Raw genomic sequence first — 11,316 nt, forward strand, 5'->3', positions numbered from 1 at the left:
TAAATATAGATAAATGTAAATTAATGCAGATGAATAGGCAAAAGAATCCCGTAATGTTTGAATAATCCATTAGTAGTGTAGCGCTTGACACAGTCACGTCGACTAAATATTTGGGCGTGACATTGCAGAGCGATAGGAAGTGGGACAAGCATGTAATGGCAGTTGTGGGGAAGGCGGATAGTCGTCTTCGGTTCATTGGTAGAATTTTGGGAAGATGTGGTTGATCTGTAAAGGAGACCGCTTATAAAACACTAATACGACCTATTCTTGAGTGCTGCTCGAGCGTTTGGGATCCCTACCAGGTCGGATTGAGGGAGGACCATAGAAGCAATTCAGAGGCGGGCTGCTAGATTTGTTACTGGGAGCTTTGATCATCACGCGAGTGTTACGGAAATGCTTCAGGAACTCGGGTGGGAGTCTCTGGAGGAAAGGAGGCGTTCTTTTCGTGAATCGCTACTGAGGAAATATAGAGAACCAGCATTTGAGGCTGACTGCAGTACAATTTTACTGCCGCCAACTAATATTTCGCGGAAAGACCACAAAGATAAGAGAGATTAAGGCTCGTACAGAGGCATATAGGCAGTCATTTTTCCCTCGTTCTGTTTGGGAGTGGAATAGAGAGAGAAGATGCTAGTTGTGGTAAGAGGTACACTCCGCCACGCACCGTATCGTGGATTGTGGAGTATGTATGTAGATGTAAATCCGTATGAAATATGTTAAATATATGTGAAATGTGCTTATATGGGCAAACCCATGGGCAGAAAGCTCGTCCTATACCCCTCGGACGATTTCATCCATATTAAGTACATATAACAGTTACGGTCTAGAAAGAAATACTGTGGAGGTAAGAATCACCAGCCTCCTATCGGGGGATGAGTGTGTTAATGTAGAGAGAGTAGGGGGGAGGGGAGGAGGGGAGAGACTGACAGGGGGGGGGAGATGGACAGAGTGAGGGGAGGGGAATGGACGTAGTTAGAGGAGAGGAGGAGAAGGGAATGGAGAGGAGCAAATGGACTAATAGATGGTTACAATAAATACATACCCGGGCAACGCCGGGTACTCAGTTATTCATGTGAATAATTTCAGCTAAACGTAGCCAGTCAAGATTTGCTGCTTGTGTTTCATTTGTGAGAGGGTCGCCGCTCTCTGGACGCCTTCGTTTAAGGACTCGTTGAGAGGAGAGGCTGCGTGTCGCGCGTGCACACTCGTGCATACAGGTGAGCGGCCGGAGGTGAGGCGTGGCAGGTGCAGGTGCGTGTCGGGTGAGCGGGGCCCGCGGCGGCACCTGCGCCTGTACCTGTGCCTTTGCCGGAGCGGGCGCTTTCAGCGGAAGGCGACCCGCCGCGCCGGAGTATATTTTGCGGCAGGCGAGGCCATTAACCGGCTCTAATGACTGGCCGCGACGGCGCGGGCAAGTTGGCCGCTCTGGCCGCCGGCCGGACGGCGGGCGCGGGATTATAGGGGCAGCGCGCCCGGCGCCCGGGCCTGATAAGGCGGGGGACGTTGCCACGGCAACAAAACCAAAACGCCGCCCCCACCAGGGGCCCGGCTGCCGACGGCCTCGACTGGCAGCGCTCACAGTTTCACCGCGACACTCACCTGCCGTGCCGCCTACCTCTCTGCGCAAATTTACCCTATACCGCAAATGTGTTTGTAATCGGTACGCATGCGACAGCATTCGCACCCAGTATGTTCCAAAATGCCGTTGATAAAAACTGGATTTTTCGGTGCTCATACCACGGATAATATTGGTGATAAAACGGTAGTGTCAGTAGGTATCGTTCTGGCGCTGCAGTCCGGAACCGCGGGACTGCTACGGTCGCAGGTTCGAATCCTGCCTCGGGCATGGGTGTGTGTGATGTCCTTAGGTTAGTTAGGTTTAAGTAGTTCTAAGTTCTAGGGGACTTATGACCTAAGATATTGAGTCCCATAGTGCTCAGACCCTCAGTAGGTATCTTCGATAGCCCCTGGTCTAGGGATCATTTGTATACCCAACAGAAGGATCGTCCTAATGTCGCTATCCTACAGGACACGGTCAAACCATCATCAGTATTACACGCGTCCCCCTGCTCAGATAAAAGGAGCAAATGGTTCAAATGGCTCTAAGCACTATGAAACTTAACATCTGAGGTCATCAGTCCCCTAGACTAAGAACTACTTAAACCTCACTAACCTAAGGACAACACACACATCTATGCCGGATTCGAACCTGCGACCGTAGCAGCAGCGCGGTTCCGGACTGAAGCGTCTAGAACCGCTCGGCCACGGTGGTCGGCATAAAAGAAGCAAATCGGTTGGTTCTTTTTGCATTTGATGTAATCTACGGTGGGCTTGATGGGATTTATGGAGGCCCCCATTAGTTCATGGGCAGTTCTTCGCAAAAGCCCAAATAATTTTATTTTATTTTTTTTTTTTACTTTATTGTCTCCGTCACCAGCGGGCCAGAACCCAGCCGAGAATTCCAAGACGGCTACGCACAGTAAATGGCTGAATTTTTTTAATATATATTCCTGACATCACGATCTCGAACAACCTTGAAGATTTTCTTGATATCTTTATCCATTTCCAAGAAGCAGAGGTTCAAAGTTACCCTACTTTTACGCGTAAAATTCGGTATGAGGCGAAATCGAAATGATAAATAACCGCAACAAATTGCTCAGATTTTAACCATATATTCTTTTGACATTTATCTAGAAGAGCATTTCCCCGTTTTCAAATATCTTTATCCTTTACCGAGAAACACCCAAGAACTGATTTTTGTGGGTAACAAAATCTAGGAGTGGATTCCGAGGCGGCTATGCACAGAAAACGGCTGTAATTTCTTCGATGTATTCCTAAAACGCCGATCTCGAATAACCTTGCAAATTTTCTTCGTATCTTTATCCGTTTCGGTGACTCGGGGATTCAAAGTGGCCCTATTTGAACACGTAAAATACGCACATGAAAATCAGTGTGGGGCAGAAACGTAGTTCATAAACTGACGTAGCACGGAGAAATATGCTGTAAAGTGTCTCGGTTATCATCTGGAAACCTCACATTGTAATACAGAAGCACGTGCAAAAATTTTTGGACGTAAAATCCTGTCTGAGGTGTAATATTAGTTTTCCATTATTTCAGTTTCACATTAGTAAACTATCTAAACTTGACTGACCAATACATTTCGTTTCATATGAGTTACATGCCCTGCTGCTGCAGGGAAAAGAACGGAACCAGCGGAAAAATGCCCCTATCAGGGCACAAAAAAATGCGAATATGTTTCTATTTATTGAACATAAAAGACTGTGTGAAAAGTGGGGCACCAGCTGCCTCGTTCTACCTTCCTCAGCACCTTTAATAATTTTCCCAAAAATTTTGGCATGCGCTTATTTATGCTGAGAGAGAAGAAGACGGTGGCAGTAGCAGAGAGATGGAAAAGTAATAAATACTGGAAGATAATAGACACTGGTTGTGGTGTAGGAAGAGCGAAGGAGACAATGGCAGTGTGAGAGAAAGAGAGGGACACAGTGGTAGTGGAACATAGCTGACATTGACGGAACAGCGCTAGGTAAAGAGTGAAGGAGACAGTGCCAGGAGGGAGGGTGGCCGGGGGTGGGGGGGGGTACACAGAAAGAGAAAGTGGAAGCGGGTGAAAGCCAATGGTAATGGCGGAGTATATGACAATAACAGCAAGAAAGAGACAGTTCGTGACATTGAGAAGAGAGAGCAGCAGTAGGAAGGGAGGAAGGAGGTATTAGCAGTAAGAAAGGGAGACAGTGACAGGAGACTGTAGTAGTAGGACAGAACGAAAGGGACTGTCGCTGTGACACAGGAGACAATGACAGAGAGAGACAAGGAGATAATGACAATGAGTTGAGCTGAATGAGTAAGAGAAACGCCAAATGGGAGTGGATAAATATGAGAAGTTATTACCTGGAATGTTAACACATGTCCCACCACGCTGTCTCTTCTTCTAGTTTTCCAAACATTCCTATCTCCAGAGGACTTTTCAGTTTCTTATCTTATCAGTCTACATAATTTTCAGCATCTCAAACGCTTCGGTTTTCTTTTCTGGTTTTCCCACAATCTACGACTCTCTTCCATACACGTACATTGATCAAAACTATTCGGACGCCTGTTAGTAAACATTAATGTTAGGTGTGTCCGCCTGCTTAACTGGGTGGTAACGTGCTTGCCTCCCATCCAGCGGGCCCTGGTTCGATTCCCGGCCGGGTTGGAGTTTTTCTCCGCGCGTGGACTGGGTGTCGTGTTGTCCTCATCATCATTATATTCTCATCACCGGCACGCGAGTCGACCAGTGCGGCGTCGACTGGAGTAACACTCGCAATCGGCGGCCGAACTTCCCCGGATGGGGCCTTCCGGTCAGCCATTTCATTTCAATATGAGGTGTGTCTACCCTTCATGTTTATGACGGTGTGGATTTTGCTGGGGGCACTTTCAGTAAGGTATATGAATGTTAGTGGAGGTGTGAGAGCTCGTTCTTCGTCAGGAGCCAAAACAAGACGGTGGTTATGTTGAAAGCTGGTGTCTGGAACAAAGTCAACGCCTAAGTCATTTCATCGGGTTCAGGTCGTGATTCTGGGCAGAGCAGTCCGTTTCACGAACGTTACTGTCAAAAATGGTTCAAATGGCTCTAAGCACTATGGGGCTTAACTTCTGAAGTCATCAGTCCCCTATACTAAGAACTACTTATACCTAACTAAGCTAAGGACATCACACGCATCCATGCCTGAGGCAGGATTCGAACCTGCGACCGTAGCAGCAGCACGGTTCCGGACTGAAGCGTCTGGAACCGCTCGGCCACAGCGACCGGCCCACGTTATTGCCCACAACCCAGTGACTGACAGATGATGCTTTGTGACAGGGTGCACAGTTGTAAGTAGGCTGTTTAGGTTTTTATGTTGCTAACGCCACGTAGCGCTCTGTATGAATATCACTGACTGTGTTGTGTGCAGTCTGTGGCTGGTTGGCATTGTTGAAATATTCGCTATTGTAGTGTTGGGCAGTTGGATGTGAACAGCGCGTAGCGTTGCGCAGTTGGAGGTGAGCCGCCAGCAGTGGTGAATGTGGGGAGAGAGATGGCGGAGTTTTGAGAGCGGATGATCTGGACGTGTGTCCATCAGAGAAAGTAAATTTGTAAGACTGGATGTCATGAACTGAGATATATATATATATATATCTTTTATTAAGCTGGCAGTATTGGCGCTCGCTGTATTGCAATAGTTCGAGTAACGAAGATTTTTGTGAGGTGAGTGATTCACGAAAGTTATACGTTATTGTTAGTCAGGGCCATTCTTTTGTAGGGATTATTGAAAGTCAGATTGCGTTGCGCTAAAAATACTGTGTGTCAGTTTAGTGCTGATCAGAATAAGTAAAGAGAGAAATGTCTGAGTACGTTCAGTTTTGCTCAGCTGTTTGAAAATCAAATAATGTAAGGGGTTTATCAGCACAATCATTCATACATTTTTCTAAGTGGAGGTTTCGCAGTCACTGATGATGCTTAATTAGATGGTGCACTGTCAGGCGGACACAAACACTCATTGTCTCCGAGCTGTTCCTCTACGGAGAGCCGGCCGCGGTGGCCGTGCGGTTCTAGGCGCTCCAGTCCGGAGCAGCGCTGCTGCTACGGTCGCAGGTTCGAATCCTGCCTCGGGCATGGGTGTGTGTGATGTCCTTAGGTTAGTTAGGTTTAAGTAGTTCTAAGTTCTAGGGGACTGATGACCTCAGCAATTGCGTCCCATAGTGCTCAGAGCCATTTGAACCATTTGTTCCTCTACGGTCCGTTGTACAAACTGATGTAACATACGTTCATAACATTCGCGTTTCATGTTTTCTTAAACTCAGTAAGGGGACCACACCCTAAGCACAAAAAACACAGCCATACCGTAACACCAACTCCTCTGGGCCTCACAGCTGACACTACACATGACAGCAGGTAACGTTCTCCAAACCACTCGTTTCCAGTCACCTACTGTCCAGTAGTGTCACTGTTTACACGACATCAAGCGTCACTTCTCAATGCGTGGCATATGAGAAACTGCTCGACCATTCTTCCCCACACTTTTTAACTCACTACGCGCCATCATCGTGCTAGCTGAACTGTTGGTAGCACTTTGGAGCTCAGGTTTGAGCTTTTCGCTGATTTCCTGTGATTTTTGAGAGCCACCCTCCGCTCAGCTTGTGGTCAATTCCGTCTTACAAACGGGCCGAATACTTCTGTACTTTCTCTCAACTTTCTTTCTCATTGTAAAAACTGTGTCTTATACCTCCAGACGTAGTTTTGTATAGGCTGTACGAAGTCGATGAGGTGTAGCTATGTTGCCGGCAGTGACTCATGTGTTTAACATTTTCTATATACTCTGTAGATTAATGCTGAAATATATCGAGTTTAACCGAAAACGTGTAAGAGGGAAAAACTGTCAACAGCTGCAAAGAAAAAAAAAAATTCTCGCCTGAGCACCCCGACGTGTTTCTACAGGCGATGAATTTCGACGTCAGCGCCACATCTCACCCTGCGTCAATATCGGCGGCAACACGCGTGTCACAGTGGCCGCGGACAATGCAGCAAGTGTGAGGCAGCGGGTCCCCGCGGTATTAGCGGCGTATCCCCTGGAGCCGCGCTGACGTGGGACAGGGTCGCCAACCGCCCGCCGCCACTGTCCCGAATTAGTTCAGCGCCGGCGGCGGTGGCGGCGCCGTTATAATTTGCGGGCGATATTTTATTCAGCGTGGGCGGAGACGCGACAGGTTTACACGGCGGCCGGCAGTAAATCTGCCCTCCGTGAATACTGCATGCGGCCGCCACCCCCGCACCACCCCCGACCCCAGTAGCACCCTTCAGCCCTCCAGGGCAGCGCGTGGTTTTATGTTCCCCTGTCTCCCCCCTGGAGGCCCAGCTTCGCTTTTGCCTACGCTAGCGGTACGAGACGTGCCATCAGCCGGGAAGAAGACATACTACCTGCGTATCGCTGTTGTTCCCCTTGGTGATAAACGAGTTCCAAAATAACAATCGGGTAACGTTATTATGACCATCAGGTCATATATACAATAAAAAAAAAAAGAACGGACACGATCTATAACGGAACTGGTCAACGACACACTGTCACTGATTAGTAAACAAAACATTGTTTGGTAAAAAAACTTTCAATAGCCAAGATTGCTTAAATTCACTATTTTTGACAACCGGCTTCGACAGATGTAACTGTGCAAAAACAGACATAATGTCTGATAGGATAGTAGCAATCAGTGATTATACAATGTTACTTGTAATCCGTCTTGATAGCAAAATTTTTATTCATATGACCGGTTTCGCTTCATCCAGAACCATCTTCAGATCTGATATTTCGGTTACAGGAGTAACCCGTCCAAATCCAGAAACTTTCACATGCTGCGTCACATGTACGCAGCATGTGGAAGTTGCTGGATTTGCGCAAAAAGCATCACAAAGATGCTCAGCTAACTCTAGTGGCAGACGCTGCAAGAGAGGCGTTGTGCATCACTGTGTGGTTTATTGTTAAAGTACGGAGAATGTACGTTCCTAAAAAGAGTTAACAAATATATTGCTTCCTCCTACATACATCTCGCGAAAAGACCATGAATGTAAAACTAGAGGGACTCGAGGTCAACTGGAGGCTTACTAAAAATCGTTCTTCCCATGAACCAATGGCGTCTGGAACAGAAAAGGGGTAAGTGACAGTAGTACACAAAATACCATGCGCTACACACCTTAAGGTGGGTTGTGGACTATAGAAGTAGATGTAGATCACTGTAGTAAATTAAACGGCAGCTAAAAAAGCTGATGCAGGCGTCCTAACCGGAAGTGTCTCAGTGAAAATAAATCAAGATTGTTGGGTGAAGATCTGAACCCCAATATTCGCGAACAGTCCGGCGTGTTGACTACTGTACCAAATCGATGTAGGGAAACCAACGGAGGAATATGTGCGTGTGTTACACCAACGAATCGAGTCGTTCACGATTCATCCAGACCTGAAATTAACGCTACTGAGACACACCACAGTTAACTGGAGATTTGTTTTTTGGAGCAGGATATTCTGTTTTTCCTACAATTCTGTAAGCACTTTCGTTTACGGGCTTCTACGAGGTGCATTCAAGTTCTAAGGCCTCCGATTTTTTTTCTCCGGACTGTAAAGAGATAGAAACATGCGCATTGTATTACAATGAGGCCGCGTTCATTGTCAATACGTCCCAGAGATGGCAGCACCGTACGGCAGATGGAATTTTACCGCCAGCGGCGAGAATGAGAACTGTTTTAAATACTTAAAATGGCGACATTTTTCTTACTTCAACAGCGTGCAATCATTCGTTTTCTGAATTTGCGTGGTGTGAAACCAATTGAAATTCATCGACAGTTGAAGGAGACTTGTGGTGATGGAGCTATGGATGTATCGAAAGTGCGTTCGTGGGTGCGACAGTTTAATGAAGGCAGAACATCGTGTGACAACAAACCGAAACAACCTCGGGCTCGCACAAGCCGGTCTGACGACATGATCGAGAAAGTGGAGAGAGTTGTTTTGGGGGATCGCCGAATGACTGTTGAACAGATCACCTCCAGAGTTGGCATTTCTGTGGTTTCTGTGCACACAATCCTGCATGACGACCTGAAAATGCGAGAAGTGTCATCCAGGTGGGTGCCACGAATGCTGACGGACGACCACATGACTGCCCGTGTGGCATGTTGCCAAGCAATGTTGACGCGCAACGACAGCACGAATGGGACTTTCTTTTCGTCGGTTGTGACAATGGATGAGACGTGGATGCCATTTTTCAATCCAGAAAAAAAGCGCCAGTCAGCTCAATGGAAGCACACAGATTCACCGCCACCAAAAAAATTTCGGGTAACTGCCAGTGCTGAAAAAATGATGGTGTCCATGTTCTGGGACAGCGAGGGCGTAATCCTTACCCATTGCGGTCCAAAGGGCACTACGGTAACAGGTGCATCCTACGACAATGTTTTGAAGAACCAATTCCTTCCTCCACTGCAACAAAAACGTCCGGGAAGGGCTGCGCGTGTGCTGTTTCACCAAGACAACGCACCCGCACATCGAGCTAACGTTACGCAACAGTTTCTTCGTGAGAACAACTTTGAAGTGATTCCTCATGCTCCCTACTCACCTGACCTGGTTCCTAGTGACTTTTGGCTTTTTCCAACAATGAAAGACACTCTCCGTGGCCGCACATTCACCAGCCGTGCTGCTATTGCCTCAGCGATTTTCCAGTGGTCAAAACAGACTCCTAAAGAAGCCTTCGCCGCTGCCATGGAATCATGGCGTCAGCGTTGTGAAAAATGAGTACGTCTGCAGGGCGATTACGTCGAGAAGTAACGCCAGTTTCATCGATTTCGGGTGAGTAGTTAATTAGAAAAAAAAATCGGAGGCCTTAGAACTTGAATGCACCTCGTATAACGATATAGCAAGCTCAGACTCACAGCGCCGGCAGACTTGGATCCCTACCGAAGAGCGCCTTAATTCTGTAGCCGCTGCCCTCTTCTTTAGCCGTGGACGTTAACAAAAGACCGGCGGCTGTGGAGTCAAACAGGTTGGCGGCGTTTATTCTCGTATTAGGCACGGTCCGGAAGAGGGTCTGGCCGTCTCAATGTGTGGAGCCGGCAGGCAAAGCGAGCGCACACAAAAGGCTCGTCCACCAGGCACGGGGGAGCAGGATCCCACGTCACACACAGCAGGACGCCTCCCACCCACACAGGTGGCGTGGCCGAGTGGCCGCTTCTGAACTTACTAGAAAGTTGCTAAAATTGTATGTGTTGCTGTAGTGAAGTACAGCAGTGAATGTGACGAGATAAAACTGTATGCCACACAGGAGACGAACTTGTATATAAATAAACATAAAACTCGAAACAAAATTTTCTACCAAATAATGAATGGACGACTGCAATCGAAAGTTGAGAGAAAATTAGACGACGAACATTTCGGTTTGAGAAGTGTCAAAGGTACAAGAGACGCAGTTGGAATGTTGCGAATAATTGGGGAAAGACACCAAGAATAGTACGGTAGTTTGTACAGTTTTTGGTGATGGAGTTTGGTGGTTTATACCGTTACTAGTCCTGAAGAAGATCTGAATTATGTCGAAAATTAATAAGCAATTTATACTTCGCACTATAGGAATAGGAGATGAGGTGACAGAAGGAAGTAAAATTGGGAGAGGAGGTAGAAACTCCCGTTGTCTTTTACCTACACTGTTTAACATCTATTTACATGATTTAGTTAATAACTACTTTCAACAAAAGTATTGTCCAACACTAGCAGGAAGGAAAATAAAACGTATAAGATTTGCTGATGACACCGTATTGCTGAGGGAAAACGACAAGACAGTTTAAAACATATGAGAGGTACTGAACACCAGCTGTGGAATGGAGATAAATGTTTAGAAGAGTAAGGCACTGATTTTTTGAAAGCAGTAAATGAATAGTTGATAGCCTGATGTACAAAAATACTGTAAGATGACATGTAATCAAAAAATAAAAGCAAGGATTAGTTATTGCAGAAAAAATTACATATGGAATGGTTTTTTTCTGTGGTCCATTAAACAACCAATTGAGAAAAGGTTAGTGAATTGATTTGTGTGGAGTGTTGCCTGTCTGGTGCACAAACATCCACTCTATATGGAAGAGAGAAGAAATTTTTGGGGGCTTTTGAGACGATCTGGAAAAGAAATGCACGATGTGAAATGGATAGATAAAGTAAGGAATGAGGTTGCGTTACTAAAGGTGAACGGGAAAAGATATATACTGGAAACAGTTAAGAGGAGGAAAAGAATCCGTCCAAAACACTGGATAAAAAGAGAGTAATAAAAGATGTATTAGAATTAATGGTAACTGGGAAGATGACCAGAGGTAACAGGTACCATTCTGTTCACAGAAAGTTGCACACTCCTGAACACGCATATTCCGGTTACAACGTGCTTTTTTTTTCGCTCGAAGGGCCCATTACAGAAAGGGTGTCACTCTTGCCGCACTTTGTCCCCCGTTCGTTAATATCCCCGTGAACTTATTGGGGGGCGTTATTGTTGAAGTTTAACAACCTCCCGCGGCAGCCGTTAAAATAGAAACGTCGAGCATTACACAGATATTTACTGTTAAACTTGCGTGAGGGTACTTTCTGAGAAGAGTCGGGCGACATATTACCTACTCCGACGTAAATCTCGCGGAATGATCGTTAAGAGTAAATTAGAGACATTACAGCTCAGATGGTGTATACCGACAGTCGTTCTTCCAATTCGCGAATGAGACAGCAAAAGGTGAAAAATGATAACTGTCCAGAAGTGCCCTCCGCCAGTGTGGATGAA

This window comes from Schistocerca cancellata, chromosome 7 (assembly GCF_023864275.1).
Source record: "Schistocerca cancellata isolate TAMUIC-IGC-003103 chromosome 7, iqSchCanc2.1, whole genome shotgun sequence".
Classification (NCBI taxonomy): Eukaryota; Metazoa; Arthropoda; class Insecta; order Orthoptera; family Acrididae; genus Schistocerca; species Schistocerca cancellata.